The sequence below is a fragment of the Protopterus annectens genome, chromosome 10.part0 (assembly GCF_019279795.1).
Source record: "Protopterus annectens isolate FY-2018-M chromosome 10.part0, PAN1.0, whole genome shotgun sequence".
Taxonomy (NCBI): Eukaryota; Metazoa; Chordata; order Ceratodontiformes; family Protopteridae; genus Protopterus; species Protopterus annectens.
In genome coordinates, this window is record NC_056744.1 from 956,520,111 (window position 1) to 956,527,334 (window position 7,224).

General features: G+C 38.1%; 1 pseudogene; it reads left to right on the forward strand.

Moving 5' to 3' along the window:
• Positions 1-5,409: 5,409 nt before the first annotated feature.
• LOC122814224 lies at positions 5,410-6,207 on the forward strand (annotated as a pseudogene).
• The last annotated feature ends 1,017 nt before the right edge of the window (positions 6,208-7,224 follow it).

Sequence of the window (7,224 nt, forward strand, 5' to 3'; positions counted from 1 at the left end):
CCACAGAGTATAGCTGGAGTTTTTTTTAGACGGTCAGCATATGGCATCTGCTTTAGGCCTGTGATTCTTTTAGTGAGGTATTTCTGTGGCCTTTCCTGCTGTTGCAGATATCTTGTGAGGTACATACCAAACAGGGCATTATACTCTGTAATGGGTCTAATGAGGGATGAGTACAGTGGGACAATGACCTCCTTTTTTCTGGATGAAAAGCCCTTAGTGATGAGGTGTGCACATAGAAGGATTTCCTGACTGTTGTGGTGATGTGGTTATCGAAAGTGAAACCACTGTCCACCTGTGTCCCTAAGTCTCTCATCACACTTTTGATGTTTAGTGTACTGCCACCTATGTGGTAATTCATGAGTACATGTTTTTTTCCAAAGGGGGATAACTATGCATTTCTTGGCATTAAGCTTGGGCCCATGGCTCTGGCACCAGGCATCTGTTAATGTAAGGCCCTTTTGTAGAATATCCACATCATTTGGGGATTCAATAATAGGTTCTTATCATGGATATGTGGATATGTGGAAATCAATGCGTGGGAAGAGTACACATATAGCTTATACAACACCTATAGCAATGAAAGAGGGGAGGGAGGGACTTTGGAAATAAAATTATCATAAGGGGTGGAGGCCAAAGACACAGCCTTATTATGTCATAATAACAGCAATAAGGGTGAGTGGGTTATGAAAAACAAGCAGACTAGCTCAAGGATGTCGGGAAACATACTGACTACACGCACTTCAGTACAATTTTTCAAATAGGGGTAGAAGACAACCACCAGGACAAATGAAGAAACCCAATCCAAATTGAAAAGAAAAAATAAAATACAAGATAGAGGCATAATAGAAAAGAAAAGCCTTGACTGAGACTGCGTCAGAAAGACATTTGCACCTCATTAGGAATTTGAGTGCTTTTCTTTTGTTTCACTTCAGCCATTTTAAACAGGATAATTGACCAATTAATGCAATCTTGAACATGGGGAAAAGCCACAAGAAATTATACTGAACTTCTGGTTCTGTTTTGTGGCTTTCCCTTAATTCTTTAGCTGGTACTGCTTCTTTGATTGGTGGAGCAGTTCCCATGATGACATCAGCAGAAAGAGTTGTGCTGGCAAGGAGGGTAGAGATTGTGGCCATTTATAATGCTGCAGATAGTGCATGGCTGGCTGGGCAGAACTATGTATTTAAGCATGTAAACAGAGGCAACCATACTTGGGAGGTGTGGACCCTTGACACTAACAGTGCAACGTTCCTTTTTCTCCCCTGTTTAGCAAGCGAAGCAAAGCTTCTCTTTGCCTGATGCCACCTGGCAAGATCAGGAATGTAGCTAGAAATTTACATGTTGTACTCAAACCTAATATTTTGCCTGTGTCGCCCACCTATAAGTTAAAAAATGTATCTAACCTTCAAAATCTCACCCCCATACACAGGGCACATTATTTTCATCTATTGCCATTTACAACCATAAAACACTTACTTTTAGAGGTGTACTCCTCTATACAGTAAACATTAGTATAGGCAGTTATAAACAGTATTCACTGCTTGAGTAACAAAGCTTTCAAGAAATAATCAGTAAAAGAAATTTATTCATTTGGGGTACACTAGCTATACCTTTGCCAGTCATGCAGGGTCAGCTTATACTGCAAAGTACATTTAAAGTGGTAAAAATTAAAGGACAGACCAAAAAACAAACATAAATCTTAAACACTAGCTTAAATCTTCTTTCACCATTTCTTCCCTTAACAACACATTAATCTCAGCTGAACCCTATACTAAGCTCCTAACCTGTTCATAACTGTGTAAAGAAAACCCATCAAAAGCTTGGCCTCCTTTATAGAAACCAAAAGTACCTCACTCCTAACTCTAGAATCTCTCATGCCCATGCTCTTCTTCCTAATCTCTTGTACTGCTCTCAAATTCTCACTAATTTACAGTCCTCTCTTCTATCCAAACTTGAAACTACATACAACAAAGTTGCCAGATTTGCAGTCAACATGCCACCAAAATCACATCACTGTCTTTCTCTCCAAACCCTTAGCTGGCTAGAATTTCCAAACCAACTCATATATTCTCAACTTCTCTTAATCCACACTATCCTAAATTGGCCCTCCTCCTACCCTAGCCTACCCTCTCTAGTCTCCCGCTATAACCCATCACGCTCCCTCAGAAGTGCTGACCAATGTCTCTTACAGATCATTAAACCTAGAAAATCTCTTGGACAAAACCTATACAGCTATCTTCCTGCTTATTCCTGGAATAAGCTCCCCTTGGACCTCAGAAATATCACTCATGTACATAAATTGAAGACAGCTCTGAGAAATCACCTGTACAGCACCTGGAGATGTCACTGTAACCATCCCACCTAAAGTTCCTCCCTCCCTCTCTCCTCCTTTAATCTTTTCCCTCCCTTAATTTCCTCTCAGTTACTTCTGTTACCTCTATAATATTATGCATCCTTACTTCCTGTTTACCTAACCATTCTCTTCTAGTGTTGTTTACATCCCTCTATTTTCTCTTTCCAGTAACTTAACTTCCTTTATACTTTCCTTTATACTAACTCATTTTTCTTTTACTGTTCTCTATTCCCTTCTAGTTTATAGTCCCTAGTAATCTGATACTATTCTCCCAATTCCCTCCTCTACCTATCTCTTCCCCTCACACTGTTGTGTCTTTCGGCTTTTCCCTGTTAGGGGTTGCCGCAGCGGAACTCCGGTCCGCTAATGACTGGTAGTTGATTTTTACGTGCCGAGTTACCAGCCCTGACGCACAACCTTCAACCAAGGAACACCCATTCACGCATGTCTCCACCCAGAAAACGCTCTAGCTGAGAATCAAACCGGACAGCATCTTACTGTGAGGCAACAACGCTACCGCAGCACCACTCACACTACTGTTTGTAAAACTAACTTATATGTCTGTAATCACTAACCTTTTATAACTCTCCTTCTGCATCTTATCTACCTTTGCCTGGACCATATACACTTCCATACTCACCCTTATCTTTTAATCCCTCGCTTATAGACTTTTCTTCCTGTACTACATCTGTTCATCTGTCCTATCTTTTCCTTTATATCTTCTGAAACTAATTTATATTATTATACTCTAGCCTATTCTTTATAGTGAATATGATTTGTGTACTATGATTTTATCTTCTGTACAACTTGTCCTTTGGAATTTTATACTTTGTAAAGTGGAGCTGTGAGAATTGTGAATTTTTTTTCTTTTTTTATATTTCCAAATTTTTTACTTTGACTTTTTATAATTGTATAATTTTTTACTGTGGAGTTTTTCTGCACGGGTGTCCGCTGAAAAGATGCACTAGCTCAGATGAACTAACCCGGTCAACAAATATCAAATAAATGTCAAATAAATAAATAAATAACTGCAAGTTTTTTATTTTTTTTTCAGGGGGTGGTAAAAACACCACTGTCACACATCTGTCCCAAACACAGTTGCCAAAGTGCAGTCTGGATAGGGAGCGCAGTCACTGCTGCAGCTGTTGATACAATTTCCCAAAAAGTGAAGTGTCATATTCTCCAGTGTGTGTGTGTGTGTGTGTGTGTGTTTGTTTGTATGTGTGTGTGTGCATGTGTGTGTGTGCATGTCTGTGTGTGTGTGTGTGTGTGTGTGTGTGTGTGTGTGTGTGTGTGTGTGTGTGTGTGTGTGTGTGTGTGTGTGTGTGTGTGTATCTGTTTGTGATAGAGATGAGAGAGAGAGACAGTAAGGTGTACAACAGATTGCAACATACTCAATATAACAATCACAGCCACACCTGACTCCAGTAAAAACTGCACAGGTAACTCAGCTGTTTTAAAAGGCATTTCAACATGGGGGTGGTGAGATGCTTCAGCAATTTTTTACTTCATTCTTCTTCAAACAAGTAATTTGGTATGAAGCAATAAATTAAAACTATATATATCCCAACAGCCTGCAACAGACATCCAAATTAGGTTTTCTTTTAGAAGGAGGCAATGGGGTACCCCTCCAGTGTGTTTGGTGTTTTTGTGTGTGTGTGTGTGTGTGTGTGTGTGTGTGTGTGTGTGTGTGTGTGTGTGTGTGTGTGTGTGTGTGTGTGTGTGGCCGTGAACATGCTGTCAGTGCAGTATAATGTTGCAGTTTATATGAACATATAACACTTAAGAGGATTTCAAAGGCTACGATAATATTTTTAATTATATAATTTATGACTTAAATTCGTTTTAATAGTTTTACTTCAAACATTTGACAAAACGAGACAAAGAAAAAACATGCACATTGTACCATCCCTGACGACAGTTCCCTCATTTGTGAATAACTTGTAATAAAGTGCCTGCTGAATAGGATTACTGTCTATACATCCCTTCCCATTAACTTTACTTTAGTAATTTTGTTTTACCTCATTTCTGATAATTTTTAATAAAATCTGCCACTTCTCTTCCCCCCTCTGGCAATCATTTGGCAGCTGTACCTGTTACCTTGCTACTTTCATAGATTTGTGAAGGGGAACATTTGCTTCTTAAAAATACAATTAAATGACTGACAGCAGTGTCAAACTGTGCAAATAACTTATTTCTATTTTAAGCAACGAGAAGTGTCACTAATGCAGAATTTTAGAGCTGGTAATAAAGTGATCTTTAGGAGAACTCAAAATACCCAAATCAGGACTGTCATCCAAAAAATCAAGTTTCTATCTCTTCCCACCCAATAAATGTTAATCCATTGATTTTTTTTTTGCCACTAATCATTATGACCATAAATTAGAGTAAGACTTTCTGAAATAGGTTCATAGAAGATTACTAGGCTAATGGCCCTAGAGCCCTTACAAGCCTTGTCATATTTATCACAAGTTGCCCAATTGTCTGTGATTAGGTGAGTGAAGTTTGCAGAAGTAATGGGCTATGTTAGTTAATACCAACTTCCTCTGTCCAGGATGGACATGAGCACTATCCTGGAATGAATTTGCGGTCACCCATCCATTGCTCTAGGTTGTGTTTAAAGAAGGTCAGGGAGAGGCTCTGTTTCATGTGAATTGGAAGCTTGTTCCAGAGAAGTGGCAGTCTCTGGGAGATGTATCTATCTCTCCAGCATGATCTATTCATGTCAGAGACTAGGTTAAGATCCCTGGAGTGAGTGACCCATGGTTGTTGAGTTGCTTGTGGATACAAACTGGAAATCTGGAAAGCAATCGATACGTTTTTAGTATGGGGATTTTCCATTAAAATTACTTCAAAGACGTTATTCATTTTAATGTCTTTTTTTATGAATGAGAAAGTGATGTTTATGAGAGAGTGACAATGTTTGGATTGTAATTAATAAGAACTTCTACAAATTGATTTGGTCTTGGGACAACAAGACAGAGCTGCCTGTTTGGCGCTGCTCAAGGGTAGTCAATCATACTCACAGATCAGCCAGTCCCTGTTGTGCTATCTGTATGTCTGACTTTGGGAGCATTATTCTTTTTGCAATTATGGGAAATATATTGGTCATCTTGTGAGTAGCATGTCACAAGCATCTCTAAATAGTCACTAATTATTTCATTGTTAGCCAAGCTGTTGCAGACTTGCTCCTCCCTTTTTGGTAACCCTTGAGGTGCTGGGTTACTCGATCGTCAGCAGAGGTTTTCTAGCATATGAGCTGCAGTAGACATACTCTGAAGTATTGCCTCTATCTTAACCCTCTGTGTCATTTCTGTTGATAATTACATTGGGGTGAGTTACTCTTTGAGGTACCCCATGATAATGAAGAAGAAGCATGGACTGCACACACTAGCAGGTGGATGGGTGCTGCCCATAATGATCTCCATAGAACCCCTGCTCAGATGAAAGGAACCAGAACCACAGGATGATAAAGTCTGCTAAATCACAGAAGAATCCAGGTATGCCTTGTTTTCAGTGCTTAATTCTTTCTACTTGCCTCTGGTTGTAATTCTGGCAATGTACTTTGACGTTTACCTAACTGCCAGAAGGGAGATGAGAAATTTGTACTCTGGGGTAAAGGACAAATAAGTTTCCAAGTAGGAGGCTATAACTCTCAGAGTACATCAGAAGAGTTCTGCTAAAGACACCCCTCTGGGGAAGTCCATCTCCATGAAAAACTCCTTCTCCATAAGAATTCTCAAGTTTTCTATAGAAAAGAAGGCTGCATAGACATTGGGAATAGTAGTAGTATATTTGTTCTCTAGTGGCTACCTTTCTTTATTGTCCTTCCTCTCAGTAAGATTATCTTATGAAGCTGTCAGATTTGCCTTTTCTCGGATATGCTTTCATTTATACAGAATACGATCTTTAACATACAATGCAGATTGTGTCATTATTTAAACATTTGTTTAAGCCTTTAATCCCTGCAGCTAAATTTAACACTGAAGGAGAAGCCTGAGGTATTAAATGTTACCTTGTAATTAATTAGATATGACTTACTCCAATCATTATATATTGCTGCTACGCAACATCATTTTAGTTGTTAATGTTTTGTTTTAAAAATATAGATTTCTGAACTTTTTTTTCTTCATGAATGTCACCTGTTCAGATTTCTGAGAGAACCAGTGGCAACGTAACTTAATGAGGGTCAAAAGATCAAAATCATGCTCACTTTTAAAATATTGTCACCTGTAACTTAGAAAAACAAAGGAAAAAATTGAATTAACATTAATTTTATTATTTAAAATAAAAATCATCTGACTTTGAGTAAAGCTGTATTTGATTGATGCTGGCAATAATCACACTTCAGTCATAAAAATCCCAGCATTTAAAAAAGAGAGCAATATACAAAATTAGAGCACCTCTGAAACTGGATGAGAGCTGAAAGGTGTGCTCACCACTGACTCTGACCATCAGACAGAGTACAGATTTTTATTTTAATTTGGTAGGCCTTGTGTTCTTTTTCTTATTTTCAAGAACTGGACATCTAACAATGGTGTGAAATTAGATTTTCAGTGCACTGATTGACTGGAATTTGTAAGTTCAGTGTGTAAAAGACAGTGCTGTAGTTGGGCAATAACACCTTGCTTAGGTGTTATCATACAATGCCCAACATTCTCTGGTGCCTTAATGCACTTATAAAATGGATCTTTTGAATGTAGAAATAGATATATGTCTAATTGCTGTTTTGATATTTTATAAAAAAATATATGGAAGGTGTACAAAGTAAGTTGATAAAAAGTAGTTCCTTTCACACATTTTATTAATACTAAAGGCATTCCATTTTTGTAAATATTTTCATATTTTGAATGTATTTTAATGCTATAATA